The sequence below is a fragment of the Felis catus genome, chromosome A1, assembly GCF_018350175.1.
Source record: "Felis catus isolate Fca126 chromosome A1, F.catus_Fca126_mat1.0, whole genome shotgun sequence".
NCBI lineage: Eukaryota > Metazoa > Chordata > Mammalia > Carnivora > Felidae > Felis > Felis catus.
Genome location: NC_058368.1, coordinates 154,460,418 through 154,477,842, shown reverse-complemented (window position 1 = coordinate 154,477,842; position 17,425 = coordinate 154,460,418). Strand labels below are relative to the sequence as shown.

The 17,425-nt window shown below is 34.4% G+C and overlaps 1 long non-coding RNA gene across 1 annotated transcript in view; it reads left to right on the top strand.

Annotated features, from left to right (window-relative positions):
- LOC123378951 overlaps nucleotides 1-16,699 on the top strand; it is a 155,786-nt gene extending 139,087 nt beyond the window's left edge. Inside the window, exon 3 of the long non-coding RNA XR_006583097.1 lies at nucleotides 15,406-16,699. This is a non-coding gene — a long non-coding RNA (uncharacterized LOC123378951). The remainder of the gene's footprint in view (nucleotides 1-15,405) is intronic.
- The last annotated feature ends 726 nt before the right edge of the window (nucleotides 16,700-17,425 follow it).

Here is a 17,425-nt window from a genome sequence, read left to right as displayed (position 1 = left end):
TTGGAAATTGGGAATGTTAATACCATAGCCACGTAACTTTGATGAAGTCTCCCAGTCCCTATTACAGACTTCTGTGAGACAGACTTAGTTACTCATGAAATTTTCATGTTATTCATAAAACTCTTGAATTTTGCTTAACAACTTAAAAAAAGGTTACAATGGCTGTATCCTGGGAAGAACAACTTGCCAGGGTGGGATATTCTTTGCAAAGTTTTCCATCTGAGAGGATAGTGATAACCCCTGAAGGGAGGGATAAATTTATAGTTCTATGAAGTGTCACAGGACGAGAAAAGAAGATTCCCAATTTCCTTATCTCCTGACCATACATTTCCTGGGGCTTGTGTAGAATTTATATGTTTCCTATAACTCAGCCCCCTACTTAGATAACAGATGTCTCTGGAAATTATAAAATTTAGAAGGAACTATCGTTTTTCCATAGTTCTAAAATAAGTCTAGTTTAGACTCTGTGGTCTCTATAGTCAGGATGTTCCATTGACTACATTCATGGGACTCAATTAACTTCCCCCTAGTGTGAGACTTACTTTGCGATATGAAGTGAGGAGAGAGCTACAAATGATTCAGTAATATAGGGATCCCATCAACAACCTTGTGTCCATTTTCATATGTATTAATTTTCATCGGTAAGTGCCAAAGAGCAGGGACTATAATCATAGAAGCATGGTTATCCTTCTATTTGTTTCCAAGAACTCATCAAAATATGTGGATTCTCTGTAATAATCACGTGTCTGCAACATATATAACATTTTACACTCAGGGATACTTTGACTCCATGTCACTTAGCCATGGCCCACCCTCTAAATCCCCTATCCAGTAGACTGATAAGAAAAGAAACCTCGAGATAGACATCATATACTCAAACTGAGCAATTGAAGAGATTTTAACAAAAGGACTATTTAAGACATGGTGTGCAGAATTTTGGTAAGCCAACAAGTGATAGTGAAATAATCTGGGGTTGGAAAAGGAGGGGTTGGGGTTCTAGGAGGCATTCACTGAAGCTACCCTGATGAGACAAGAGGATGTGGAAGGTTACCTCTACAGAGAGGGTAGCTTTGTGGAGAGGGTCACTGCATAGCAGCTGCGCCCTTCAGTAGAGATGCAGCCAACCCACAATGACCTGAAACGAGGGACTTTGGAATAAATGTCTTAATTCATCCTTTCTCCTCCTTTCCTTGGGTTGCCTCTACCTCTGATTGACTGAATCCAACCAGAAGCCAAAGGAAAGGGAGTCTGTCAATTTTGTCTGTATAAGTCGGCAACTAGGGCAAATTGTAAGAAGAAAAGGATAGAGAATAGACCTGGAGAACAAAATGGAAAAAAAAATATAGCACATAGTGCTTCCCAAAGTATCTTTCATAGAATACTAGTTCTATTAAATGACTCATGGAGAAAAAGGTCCAGGATAAAAGCAGTTTGGGAAATGCCACATAACGTAACCCACATGTCTCTATTCTATATGCAAGGCACCGACAGTGCCATGAAGAATAGAGAGGAAGTCTCTGCTCCTTATGAAATTTATAACTTACCAAAAGAGAAACAATAAATGCACAAATAAACAAATGATTGCATAACTCAACATTATGTAGTGACCAGTATTAAGAAGAATAATAAAACAATTTGGTTTTGATGGGATATATACTAAACATTAGTCTATCAAAAACAATTTTGGAAATATGAATTTAATAAAAATGATTGTCTATTAGGGAAATTATGACCCCTTCAAATGGAGACATTTTTAATTTATAGCACAGTGCCTCATGTCAATTAGAAATACACAAATGGACATTAAGTTAACTAATTTGGGAACTTAATAGTTGTGTTAATAACTATAAATTCTAAATATATGTTAATAACTATAAACTCTAAAATAACTATAAGCTATAAACTCAAGCACAAATGATCAAGGGAAAAAATGCCCAAAATGAAAATGTGGAAAATGCATAAGTAAAGTTTTAAGCCAAAATGAGAGTGAATAGGTGAACATGAAATTCTTTATAATTTGAGCTAAAGTTCAAATTTTATTTACTGATAAAATCTGCTATATCTCATATCTTCAGACTTAATCATAAAACTGACTGGAATAATTTCAAATCTCTGTATATGTTTCCTTACTGTTTTCTTTTGTCTGTCATATACTATCTCTGTGGTGTCTTACTTTTTCTCAAAAGTGACTGTACATTACTTCTTTTATATCCTGTGTCTGGCCCTATATTGTGCCCCACGGAGTTTCTTAGAGGTGCCTTGCAAGTTAAGTCAAATTATATAAAAGAATTATTTAGTAATAATAATTAAAGGAATGAAAAACAAGAAAAAAATCTTTTACATGTTCTTGCTTTGTGCCAGATAGTGTTCTAAGTGCTTGTGTGGATTATCTCTTTAATGCTCACAACAACCCAATGCCATGGATACTAATATTATCCCCATTCCATAGGTTAGAAAACTGAGGCATTAAGAGTTTAAGTAACTTGCCCAGTAGCACACAGCTAAAAGGTGTTAGAGCCAGGAGATCTAACCCCAGAGCCTGGACTTTTAAATTACTTATGGTATAGTTTAAATAATATTCACCTAAATTTAGTTAATTTAATCATATCTAACTAGACAAAAAAGTTTTTGATGCATCAGGTGCAGGCAGAGAAAATTCTAGATTATAAAAAATATAAAATTAGAGTTCAGTGTGTTAGAAAAATGAAGGCATATGTGTCTAAGCCACAGACATAAAGAAGCATTTGAAATTCCAAAGAAAAGGACCACATACAGATGAAGTAAACCTTCAGTCCATAAGAAGAGGAAGGTAGAGATGTTATATTCAATAGGATTGAGAGGCAATTATGGGATAAATTACACTGGAACATTTTAAGTGAAGGCAATGCTATGTTTTTTATACCTTATGCTATGACATTTACAGAAAAATAAAAATTTTAGTGGCATTCTAGTATTTTTACATAAAATAAATACAAAGGCCTAGTTAAGACATAAAAATTCCATGACCACCAGAGATGTGGGAGGCATATTTAATTCATGTACTTTCAAATATGAGCAACATGGGAACATTTTTATCTGAAAGTATTTTTATTCTATGATACATAAGTTTATATGTACTCTATGGTAGCTGTGTTAGCCAATTTAAAAAATAATTACCTGACTTTAAAGTTTCAGCACTTTTTTCATTTAATTATGCCACTATAATTAAAAGATTTGTGTAGAATTAAAAAAATACTTAAATAATTCTTAGAGGAGAGAGGATATGTAGATAGCTTTCCAAAGCTTAAATATATTTACTATTGACTGTTCAAAAAATCCATGAAAATATTGGCCATAAAAATATTAATAGTGTTATCTGTATGGTTAGTTTAACCATCTGGCTTAAAAATCAGATTTTTTTCCCGAGGGCTTAGGTTTATGTAAGAAAGGCAATGTGTTCTCAAGTATTTTCAGATAAATAATGTGTAATGTTGGGGTGACTGGGTGGCTCAGTTGGTTAAGCGTCTGATCTCAGCTTAGGTCATGATCTCACAGTTCTCAGTTTGAGCCTCACATTGAGCTCCCTGTTGTCAGCATGGAGCTGCTTCGGATCCTCTGTCTCCCTCTCTCTCTGCCCCTCCCCCGCTATTTCTCTCTTAAAAATAAATGAACACTAAAAAAATTTTAAATAATAATATGTAAATAGTAGAGAAATCATTGAAATAAAACTATATATATATATCAAGATGAAATGTCCTGGGGGTGACAGAATGGTGATAGTTCTTATAGTACTATAACTGAGGTAAAGGCAAAGTTATGAGGCTTTTGACTATTACAAAAATGGAATAGTTATTCGTTAAAAAATGACTTTACAACAGAAATCGGTTGCATTCCTATTCACCAGCAATGAAGTAACAGGAAGAGAAATCAAGGAATCAATCCCATTTACAATTGCACCAAAACCCATAAAATACCTAGATATAAATCTAACCAAAGAGGTGAAATATCTATACACTGAAAACTATAGAAAGCTTATGAAAGAAATTGAAGAAGACACAAAAAAATGAAAAAATATTCCATGCTCCTGGATAGGGAGAACAGATATTGTTAAAATGTCGATACTACTGAAAGCAATCCACATATTCATTGCAATCCCTATCACAATAACACCAGCATTCTTCACATAGCTGGAACAAATAATCCTAAAATTTGTATGGAACCAGGAAAGACCCCAAATAGCCAAAAGCAATCTTGAAAAAGAAAACCAAAGCAGAAGGCATCACAATCCCAGACTTCAAGCTATGCTACAAAGCTGTAATCATCAAGACAGTATGGTACTGGCACAAGAACAGACACATCAATGGAACAGAATAGAGAACCCAGAAATGGACCCACAAACATATGGGCAACTAATCTTTGACAAAGCAGGAAAGAATATCCAATGGAATAAAGACAGTCTCAGCAAGTGGTCCCAGCAAGTGGTCCTGGGAAAACTGGACAGTGACAGGCAGAAAAATGAACCTGGACCACTTTCTTTCACTATACATGAAATTAAACTCAAAATTGATGAAAGACCTAAATGTAAGACAGGAAATCATCAAAATCCTCAAGGAAAATGCAGGCAAAAACCTCTTTGATCTTGGCCACAGCAATTTCTTACTCAACACTTCTCCTGAGGCAAGGGAAACAAAAGCAAAAATGAATTACTGGGACTTCATCAAAATAAAAAGCCTGCACAGCGAAGGAAACCATCAGCAAAACTAAAAGGCAACCGACAGAATGGGAGAAGATATTTGCAAGTGACATATCAGATAAAGAGTTAGTATCCAAAATCTAGAAAGAACTTCTCAAACTCAACAACCAAAAAATAACCCAGTGAAGAAATGGGCAAAAGACATGAATAGACATTTCTCCAAAGAAGATATCCAGATGGCCAATAGACACATGAAAAAATGCTCAACATCACTTATCATCAGGGAAATACAAAACAAAACCACAATGAGATACCACCCTACACTTGTCAGAATGGCTAATGTTAACAATCCAGGCAACAACAGATGTTGGTGAGGATGTGGAGAAAGAGGATCTCTTTTGCATTGTTGGTGGGAATGAAAGCTGGTGCAGCCACTCTGGAAAATAGTACGGGGATTCCTCAAAAACTTAAAAATAGAACTACCCTACGACCCAGCAATTGCACTACTAGGTATTTATCCAAGGGATACATGTGTGCTGTTTCAAAGGGACACTTTCACCCCCATGTTTATAGCAGCACTATCAACAATAGCCAAAGTATGGAGATTGCCCAAATGTTCATCGATGGATGAATGGATAAAGAAGATGTGGTATATATGTACAATAGAGTATTACTCGTCAATCAAAATAATGAAATCTTGCCAGTTGCAACTATGTGGATGGAACTGGAGGGTATTATGCTAAGTGAAATTAGTCAAAGAAAGACAAATATCATATGACTTTACTCATATGAGGACTTTAGGAGATAAAACAGGTGAACATAAGGGAAGGGAAGCAAAAATAATACAAAAACAGGGAGTGGGGCAAAACATAAGAGACTCTTAAATATGGAGAGCAAACAGAGGGTTCCTGGAGGGGTTATGGGAGGGGGGATGGGCTAAATGGGTAAGGGGCATTAAGGAATCTACTCCTGAAATCATTGTTGCACTATATGCTAACTAATTCGGATGCAAATTAAAAATAAAATAAAATAAAAAAATGACTTTACAAATAACCTTGTTGTGTTTGGTCTACATTAACATGACAGCAATTATTAATTTTAATATACAAGCAACTTAAAACCACCTGAAAAACCCTCTCACTGCCCTAAGAAAAGATATATCTCACTGAGTTGTATTTCCTTGATGAGAGTAAAAGTTAAGCAGTTTAAATATTCACTGGATTTCTCTCGCTGTGGCTCATGAGAACCACTGTGCAATGAGAGGAATAATAGTTGTGACTTCTCTGAAGTTGGGAGAAGCTATCTAAACTCGCTAGGGTTATGGAATACATTAAGTATTTCTCTCAGGCTTTAGACACATAGACCTAACCAAAGAAAATTGGATCAGTCTGGAAAATCAATTGGACAATTCAAACTCAATTGCCCTTTTCCCTAACAGAAATAATTTTCCTGTGAAATATCTGGTGATGCAACCTTCTTTATCTTTACAAGATATTTCAGTTGTCCCTATAGATCATATCGCTCTTTTTTTCCCGAAGAATAGTAACACTTTCCATGAATCTCCCTTAAAGGAATGCTGTTTTAAGTATATACAAGGCCATAATAGTTCTAGAGCCATTTGGGGCACTGAAAATTACCTTTGTCATTTATTATCTGACTGGTCTTGTACAAATTATTTAACCTCTCTAAGATTCTGTGTCCTCATTTGAAACTATATTACTTATACTTACTTTGAAGGATTGTTGGGAAAGTCACATGATGTAATATAAATTATGGTTATGTAGGAAAAACCCATACTGGCTTCTAAAATATTGTATACTTATTACTATGATTTTTGATATCTCTTCTAGCAGAATGAGATACGAAGACAAATCCACATTATTTTGCACTTCCCATAGCTCTGAGCTCAATGCCTATAGAAAATGGCAGTCAATAAATGCATGTTCCATGAATGTATGAGTGGATGAATAACAGAATAAAGATGTCCAAGTTTTGTCTTACTTTAACATACTTAAGGAGATCGTTGTTGAAGGCCTGGGTGTGATGCATATCAAGGAGGCAAAACACTGCCATTGTCTACAGAATTCTAGGTTGTTGTGAATATTCATGTGCACCCTGAACACTAGTCCTATGAAAAAGGCATCTGCTTTAACTGATTCCATTGGTTTTCTAAAAATACATATCACTTTATAGTGTGCTGTCAATGTAAAAAACAAACAAAAGTATACGCACAAAATTTCCAAAACTCTTTTCCCCAAAAACATTGGAGAAAGAATATCTATTTCTTTCTTAAATTCTGGGAAGACTCTTCTACAAAACTAATCATTAAAATTATCAATGTATTAAATATTTCTTAAAGTAGTAATTGAGACTAGTCAATACATATCCCATCAATTCAAGTAATATAAAAAATATGTGTGTATCTGGGAAAAACACAAATTGATATTAAAAAAATGAATATACTGGTTTGAAAAGTACAGATATTTTTTTCCATACTTCTTAATGAACTTCTTACACAAGGCACAAGTGAGGGAGGGAAGGGAAGGAGAATTCTCAAAAGCACTTGTGACACATAGATGATGATGTACTAAATGGAACCTTGAGGCTAAAATGGAAACTTGCAGATGAAGTACATTCCAAAGTGAAGTGATAGTCTGAAAAATAATTTCAAAGGAAGAATTCCGGAATCATTTGCAAACAAGTAAACCTCTTAGCCATTTCAAGAGTGTAAAATCATATGCAATGGAGATCACAGAAGAATATCAAAAAGAAGGTACCTTTAGAGAGAGCTGTGCTAGCAATCTCAACCTACTCTGGTGGTTTGAGTACGCATGAGGAACCAAACTGGTTACATGTTAGCTACTTCAAACTATAGTAGCAGAGTAAAAAACTGTTTTGAGAAATAAATGCATCATCGGAACTCGTGGGAACAGTGGAAGAGTGCTTTTTCTTCCAATTATAAGAAGACCATTCTTGAAAGCTGTCCAAAAGAACCTCCAGGAGGGATAAGAGAACTTCAGGAGAAGGAAGCTAGAGATAGGTTTCCGGTGGTGACCCACAGAACAGAGTTGCATTTATCCATTGGAGGGAGCTTCAGATAAAAGCAATGGAAGAGGGATTCCATTGCACCCAAGGACTTCCCTATAAAATAAATAGTCCGCTTTAAAAATTTTCCAAGTCCAGAAAGGGCTGCTACTGGATAAGCAGCAGAGTGCGAGTCAAGCAAGAAATTCCATGCTCTGCTTTATTTTTATTCTCCTCCCTCCACCCTTCCTCCAACTCCGAAGGATTGTGAGAGGAGGATCAGAACCTGAGTAAGGAGTGAGGGTCCTAAACCAACACCCTCATATTTCCTGAGTAGGGCCCATAACACCCTGAGTTTGGGAAAGGGAAAGCTACAACTTAAGAGTCAATTCAGAGATTTGATTTTTACAGAACCATGGCAAGTTTAGATACTGAACTGTGATTTGATTTAATTACTAAAATGTGAGTATAAGGACTTTAGTTGCATAAACATGACACAAGAGAAATCATGGAGCCTGCCTAAGATTTCCATCCAGCAGCAGGAAAAAGCCCAGTCTCACTGTGAAAATTTAAAAGTATGGTGGCAACAAAACTAAGGTTCCCTACATTGTTACATCCTAGGAGCATTCTTGTTAATATTATAATTGTACTACTTAGTGATATAAATCTCTATACTTTCATCAAAACTAATGATGGTTTTGGCCGCATACCTCTTTTGTTACATGATGAATGCTTTCTTTATTCTCAATTAGGTTTGTGGCAAATTCAGAACTATGTTTATTTAGTTGTACATGTATATAAACTGGCATTATGTCATGTAAAAACTCAAATTGTGCTACTTTCTTGGTTCTCTGACTTACCAATGATTTGAAAAAAGTGTCCTGTGGATGATATTGTAGGTCCAGTTAATGCAAAAATACTGTTTGTTAAACATCTTTTTTTCTCGTTATTTTAAAAATTAAAGCCTTTTGCAGGGAAGCACATCCTAGTCTTAGATTTGAAAGACCATTTTGTGGATTAAGAAAAATCTGTAGAACAGAAGAATTCTGTTAACAGCAAAAAAAAAAAAAGAGAAAATACTTAAATATAGTAATTAGAAATGTTAATTTTTTACTATGTAACTCATCATGCTAATTCTCTCTTTTAATAGAGACACAGTCTCTCCTCCCTTACATATAATAGCATTTTATGGTTTAGTAAAGAATTATCACATTTTTTAAGTCTTCCCATCTATTATTGTTGCCCCACTTCTATGAATTCAATGCCTTCAAGATTCACTTAATCCCTGGGGGTTACTCTCTGGGCATGCTTAATTTATGAACTACTCTTGACATATGATACTGGATTTAAGAATACTGAATTTTGCTCTTTAATATACCATATATTTGATGAATTTCAAGTGTATAATTAGTGGAATGATACTGATGTGTGGGTCCCCAAGGAATTAACAGAAGCATTATTATTATTTTTTTTAATTTAAATCCAAGTTAGTTAACATGTAGTGTAATTATGATTTCAGGAGTAGAAATTAGTGATTCATCACTTACATATACCACCTAGTGAAGAGAAGCACTTTTTAAAGAGTTTTCTTTTTTTAAATCTTTTTATTTTATTACTTTTAAAATTTTTTTAAAGTTTATTTATTTTGAGAGAGAGAGGATGAGCAGGGTAGGGGCAGAAAGAGCAGGAGAGAATCCCAAGAAGGCTCTATGCTTTCACTACCTGTGGGGCTTGATCTCATGAACCATGAACTCATGACCTGAGCCAAAATCAAGAGTCAGATGCTTAACTGACTGAGCCACTTAGGCACCCCAAGAGACACATGTTAAAAAAAAAAGATATCTCTTCAATAAGTAAATAAATAACTTGGAAGAGAAAAAAAATCTTAGGAAACTGTATGTCTGCCTAAGGGGAGGCATTTCCAATCTAGCCAGGAAACAACCATTAAAGGAGTATTAGACTTATTTTGTGTCTGTAAGTGGGCATGACTGGCAAAGCCTAGAACAATTGCCTGCATCCTAACTGAAAGGGAAGCTCTGACTTGTATGCTGGGGAGGAAGGTGCACTCACTGGAGCCTGATTCAGAATTGGAAAACATGACAAAATAGTCCTTGGTTGAGAAGCTGTCTTCATCCCTGTAAGGACAGATCTTGAGTGTTGTTAGTAGATGCACAGTATAGTTGCTGAGGGAAAAATGTCGTGGATGGCAGTGGCTATTGCAATAAAGTGGAAAGCCTGACCTTTGAAGCTTGGTGGTGACAGAACCAGAACAGCAGCATTATCATCAGGCCAGTTCTGCAGTGTGGTTTAGGGTATTGTTCCTAGAAGAGTAGTCTCAAATGTCTTTCTCCAGCTCCCCGGAAATTGCATGAGCCATTAATTAGGTGACCATATACTTTGTCATCAACAAGCACATATCTGACAGTGAAAGTGAGAGTAAAAACAATTATACATTATCCCCAGGGCAAAAGACTTAAAAATAAGACTGATGTAAATTGTATAGTTACTTTACATATTAAAAATTAGTAAATCAACTTTTTGCTTAAATACACCAGAGTGAACTCATTGTGTTTAACTAAGAGTCTTTAACAAAAGTAAAATAAATTTTAATACATCCATGGTGTAAAATACAGTGTAGATATTATCTAGAATTAATGAGGCCAAAAAATGTTACTTTGGAGCTATGTCTATTTTGTACTCTTAAGTAATAAATATGCAGAAGTTTCTGGGTTCATGTAGGAGAATATGGTAACATTCTATAATCTAATGTTTTTGAATTTTCTATTAAATTAGAAGACATCACGAAAAACAAAACAGCTAAATCTTGAACTTCACAGGGTGATAGAAATCAATTTATTTTTCAACACGGAATATAAATACCCAAGACCCGAAAAACTAACTCCAGATCCCATCCAGATGGGGATATGGGGTACTGAATGGAAGTGAAAGAGGAGTGTAACAGGGTCATCTGGTGACAGAACACAGGCATTACCAACTACAGTTCACCTTCAGACATAGAAGGCATCATTCTAGAGGGAAACATGGCAGGTTAGACCACTCACTATTGGTAAGTTGTAAGTAAAGAGCTTGGAAAATGCATAGGACCAGAGATGGCCAACTTAAGAAGTCAAAGCCTCTGTGAAAGGCAGACACTTTTGAAGTTAGAGGTATCCTTGGGTGTCCTGGGTGGTAAAAAGAAAGAAAGGAGCAAATGAAGATGACCCTACTGAGACAAGAGAGAAGCAAAGAATTAGGAGATGTAACACAAAAGAAAGAAGTGTCCTATATTTTAAACAAAAAACTGTCCTTTATAGCAGCTTTTATTTTGTAGCAGAGGGGAAGGCCTTGAATTTAGACATCAGAAAAACCACCTCTGCTCTTTCGGAAGTATCCTTCAATTACTGGTACAGGAGAATCCAAAAACAAGTATGACAAAGACAAGTAAAACCCAACATACACATAAAAATACTCTGAAAAGTAAAAATAATAAAAACTCTTAGGTTAAAGCACATCACTTACTTCAAGTCATGAAGTATAATAAAAAACACAAAACACAGGTTGAACTTAAAAATAATAAGAAATTGAAAAAGCAAAGTAACAATGTGAATCAGAAATTCAAAAAACAAAAACAAAAAGATGTGAAATGGAACTGACTGATCTAAAGAAAGAAATATTTTTCAATATATCTCAGAAATGAAGATAAAATTGAAGAATAATTAATACAAATAAAAGTACAGTAACAGATATTCAGAGAAAAAATAAGACAAAATAAACATTAATAATAATAAAAAACAGAACTTATAAGAAAGTAATAGATGCATAAGACAGCAAATAAGAAAGAAGAGCCATCAGGATTTGGTAGTACCTGAAGCAGACAGACAAACTAATAGAACCAAGTTAACATTTAAAACTAGAATTAAAGCATTCATGTGACAAAATAATACAATATGAAATTCAAAGTTCCTGCCACATACCTGGGAATATTGAATTTTCTACCCTGAGATATTTCATTATTGAGCTTTAAAAATGAAAAAAATTATTTTCCAAGACAAAGACAAAATCACTAATTTCCAATTCCAGTTGAAAAATCACTGCTGATGTACACAAAAGCAATTTGCTTTTGTATATTAATCTTATATCCTGCAACCCTGCTGTACTCATTACAGGAGGGCTGTGTGTGTGTGTGTGTGTGTGTGTGTGTGTGTACGTGCGCGTACGCACACATGAGAGAAGGGCTGAAGAATTTGGTGAGATTTTTATATAGATAATCATGTCATCTATGTTTAAAAGCAGTTTCATTCCTTTATTTCCCATCTTTAAAACATTTTTTTCTTATCTATTGAACTATCTAGCCTTCAGAACAATTTTGCTTAGAAGTGATGAGCGTTAGCATGTTTGCATTGCTTCCAATCTTAGATGGAAAGTGTCTGATATGGTAACCATTAGCCAAAGGCTAAAGACTTGGTATGGGACCAGTTTGAATTGAGAAATGCTATAAGGGTAAAATACATAAAAATTTCCAAGTCTTTGTATGGAAAAATAAAGTAGTATTTCTTATTCAAAACATTTTATTCTGATTGCATATTGAAATGGCATCATGAAAATTAATTTTCCTTGTTACTTTTTAATGTAGGACATTGAAAATTTATAACTGTATATATAACATACAGGTATAATGCATATACACAATATACATATTTATATATATACATAAACACGCGCATATATATACGGATCATGTTATATTTTTAGTTAGTAGTGATTCTTTTCCACTTCTTAGAATGATGATATGGTAGGTCAGCTGTTTTGGTACATGAGGACAAAAGCCACAGCCTACAGTTGGTTAAAAAATGAGCTGGAGGGAACTCTGTGCCACGGATAAAACTGTATGCTACTACACTTCATTCATACAAATAAAGTTTTGTCCTATGGATACTACACCTATTTCAGATTTTCTGCCACAGAATTATCTCATTTTTACAATTGCATGTGAATGTCTGTTTGCAGTTGTAGATAGGTAAGTGAATTATATTCACCCAAATCCCATATTTGTGAAATGAGTTTTCCTTTTGACTAATACATATTTTGCTTTAATAATGAATATTAGTGCATTTACTAAGAATTTAATTAAATGTCAGTACTAAAGAAAAAAAAAACTTGGACATGGTCTAAAAAATTTGGCCCATCCAATTTATTTCAAACCTGAAAATTGTCTATATTAGCTATGATTTTAGTGTCAATCTTGACAAAAAAAATGAGAGCAGTGTCAGTGCGGCAGAGAATGAAATAATACATCTGTGAAGATGTTTTCAATACTTATTAAAATTGGTTAATCTCATTTATTGATGAACTCTTTGCTCTAAAGAACCTTCTAAATCACTTAAGGTCATACAGTGCTATTTTAAACTGTGTTTTCTTGAGATAGTCTGACAGAAGAGGTCACTACTGAAATTACATACTGAATCTCATAATGTTAAAATAAAGGATACATTACATTTTTTCTTAAGGAAGAAAACCACTGGAGAGCCATATCAGTATTAATAAAATGTCCAGAATTCAAAAGCCTTGCTATATTGAACAATTAATGGCTATTTATAAAATTTCATGTTTGGAGAAAGTTTGCTTTTTCTGCCTACTAAAATTTATGACCAAATATATTCATCACTATAATAAACCTGCTTTAAAATTCCTGCACAGAATTGACATTCAGCCATGTTCTAACAGTTCACATACTGGCAAGGTCTACAAAGATGCCACTGAAAATATATATATAGTGCATAATTTTCATTTCTTTGCTGTCAGGGTAACATGTGTGCTTCATATGCTTAAGTGAAGTCTAGCAGTACAAATGTGTCAAAAAATCATAAAAATTTGTCTTCTATGACTAACATATAGGATTTAGGACCCTAGTATTTGGGATATTTATCTCAAAGGAGGAAAGAAGTATTTATTCTTGGATACACACACACACACACACACACACACACACACACACACACACACACACACACCTTATGTTTAACACATCTCCCTACAGGATTTAATGAAACAGCTTTAGCTGAAAAAGCCATACTTCTTGTATAAATCCCCCACCCCATTGTAATAGATTGAAATATAGCTTAAGATTCCATGTTCTGGGATTTGAAAAATGGTATTGGAAAGGTGGGGGGGGGGATTCATTAATTCAACTTACAACCCTCAAAAGGAAGTTATCTTCTACTAAATTTGTCTTATAACTCTATTGAGGTGTTTGTCATGGAAATAAATGAAATGAATTATTGTATTAGCTTGGGTTATTTTGTTGGAAGTGAAGGAAACTAAAACCCAACTTATTTGAAGTAAGAAATTAGTAGTAACTCTCCTAAATGGAAAGTTGAAGACAGAGGCTGTATCAAATAGAGTTGATAGCACTAGATCTCTGTCAGTTTCTCCACGTCACCACTCAGCTTAACTCTTGCCCCTTCTGGACTTCATATTTCAGGCTCATTTTATCCATATGGTAGGCAAAATAGTGATGGCCATAAAATTCTGCCAATTTTATGTCCAGTAGAAAGAGTCCAGTAGAAAGAGTCTAACATAATAGAAGATAGGGCCTCGTTTGTCTTCTGAATTATGAAGGCATCTGCCAGCGTGACGCATGGTGTGTTAGAGGGTGATATTCCTGCCATTAGGCCTCTCTCCACAATGGTGGCAGAAAACAAAACAAACCAAGCCAAAACATTGATGCCCTGAAGTCACAACTTATAGTACAAAGATTCTCTCAAGAAAGATTGGCACACTGGTTTTTGTTCTTGTTTTTAGTTTTATGATTGACTCTCCCTTGGTCTAATGGACTTTTGCTGAGGTTTAGAGTTCTTACCTAGTTTCCCATACCTTTTGTCTGTGTTACTAAATTTTTCATCAGTAATACATTATAATACATAAACATGAGTCTAAGCATTATACTTAACTATTACTTCTTATGAAAAATATTGGCATAATCAGTTATAAACATATCATACAGTTATCAAAGACTCTTTTTTTTCATTTTTCTTTTGTTGCTATTTTATCATAATTTCTGTTTTCATTCTAGTGTCTCTTGCCCACTCTTTTTCCCTTTTCAGATTTTATCAAACCAATTTCAGATATTTCTTTGTTTTTGAAATATTTTCCAGCAACCATTTTAAAACATACTTCTATAAAATGAATACTAGTTTATATCCCTGCTTTATTTTTTACTACATGATTAAAGATGTGTTCATCTGGAGCAAAAAATGTCATGTATAGGTTATCATTAAATCACATTTAAGGATGTAAAAAACTATTTTAATTCATGCATTTTAAAAATTACTGAAAAAAGTCAAGTAGGTTTTTTTTCTAGTCCTTGCTTGTATATCTAAAAGTTCATTTTGCATTTCTGAATTAGTTCCTGTGTTGAGCGAAATGTAGACATATTTAATACTCATGTGATAATGTTTAAATTTGTCTAAGCAACACACAGAATAGGCACAGAGTGGACTAGAGAATAGAAATGATAAAACAGATAATTAGAATAAAATACTAAATTTCTATTCAACTATTCCATTACACTAGTGTTTCTAAAAGTGAGGTACCTGAAAAATAAAGTGAGGCACCTGAGACCCTTGTAGTGAATGGTTGCACAAGATCAAAACTATTTTTAGGGGTGTCTGGGTGGCACAGTCAGTTAACCAGCAAACTCTTGATTTCAGCTCAGGTCATGATCTCACTGTCATGAGATCAAGCCTCACTTTGCGCTGAACACGAGGGAAGTCGCTGCACCAACTGAAGATGCTGAAAAAAAAATGAAACTTAAATATCAGAGAATTATCTGACTTGTGAGAAGGAAGGGATGATTAGAAAGACACTGGTGAAACTACACACAAAAAATAAAAATATGATGAAATTTGCATTTATGTTGGGACTATAGATGTCAGTACTTGAGTTTATTGTATCTCAGGTAACAGGACACATTTGCCTAGTATATGTTATCGGCTATGAGGTGACATAATATTAAGATTAACCATTTATAACTGAAAGAAATTTAATATTGTAAACATAGATAACATACGCTCTTGTTGGAGCTTTTCAAATTCGAAATTAACTCCTGAGATGTCTTAAAGAGTAAGTTATTGTACTGTGTTGGCTTAGAGAACTACTGGATTGCTGAAAGACTAAAAATATCTTGTACAGTTGGCGCTACTGAATGTTTGCTGGATGAACAGTTAATAAACAAAATCACAGCAGTGCCACTCCCCATTGATTCAGTATGTTGATAAATTACTCATCTGTAAACATGAAGACTCTGTACATATCTCACTTGCAGAGCTATACCTACAAATGAATGAATTTTCAGACGTGGCTGGACCTTGTTATGTAAATGATTGATAACAAACATAAAAATAAATAGTCAAGGTGTTGAATAATCTCTTAGAATCTTATGGTTCGTCCCATCATTTGTGCGGGGGACATTGGCACTAATGGTAGGTGAAAGTATTGGTGCTTCCGTGTCAATCAAAGCAGTAACGGTAACTGCACCAGTGTTGTTTTCTTTATCACTGCGCCCTCACAGGAAAAGAAGTGACTGTTACCCTCAAGAATGTCCTTGATTAAGTAGTAAAAATAATTCTGTTACAGTTCAACCCTTGAGTACAGATTATTTTATATATCTGACAAAATGGGCAGTATATAAAGACTTTGTTGCATGTGAACAAAGTATAATACTTGTTTGGGGAAAAAACAAAAACAACCCTTGTGTGATTGAGCTATTGAGCTGTGATAGTAGATACTATTTTCATGGAAAATGATTTTTACTTACAAGAATGGCTAAAAAAGAAACTGTAGTATTCCACCTTGGCTACTTGACATCTTAAAAACGAACTATGTTAGACTCGTCTGAGTGGCTCAGTCTGCTAAGTGTCCGACCCTTGATTTCAGCTCAGATCTTGATTTCAGTTTGTGAGATCGAGCTCCGTGTCAGGCTCTGCATTGACAGAGCGGAGCCTGCTTGGGATTGTCCTTTCCCCTCTCTGTCTCTCTGTCTCTCTCTCTGTCTCTCTCTCTCTCTCTCTCAATATAAATAAACAAAAACCTTTAAAAAATGAACGATGTTACTTTATTTAGAGTATAATGACTTTTCCATACCAAAAAGCCTGAGGATGTCTACATAAAACCAAATGGTGACTTTTCAAGATTTGACATGATTCACAAATTTTGCTGCATACGGATGAAATTTCTAAATTTTCCATTTGAGACTGCATTCAGGTATCATATAGATCATCACCCTTACCTCACCTAATTATTTTACCACTTCTACAAACTTATTTAGATTTGAAACTAAGAAAAGAAACTAAGAAAAAAGGACACAGACTAACAATAACTTGATCTTTTACCTTTAATAAAATGGCCAGCAGTATACCCATGTAATATCAAAAGCATGTTAGGACATGGAAAATGGATAATAATCCAATTATATCAATATAGTTAAAAGACACTGGTAAGATAAGGTTAATGGAAATATAAAAAGTGATGAAGGCTGAATTTTTTTTTTTGCCAGAATTGGAGAAAGGTATGTATCCCCATTTTGAAAAAGTAGAATAAATGGGGGAAAAAATCCACATGAAAATTGTTTGTACTAGTCAAATTAAGGGGGACAAGAACATCAGTTGAAAAATTGGCAAAGGGCATGAGTCAACAATAGAAGCAATAAATTCATTGAAAAGGATTATAATA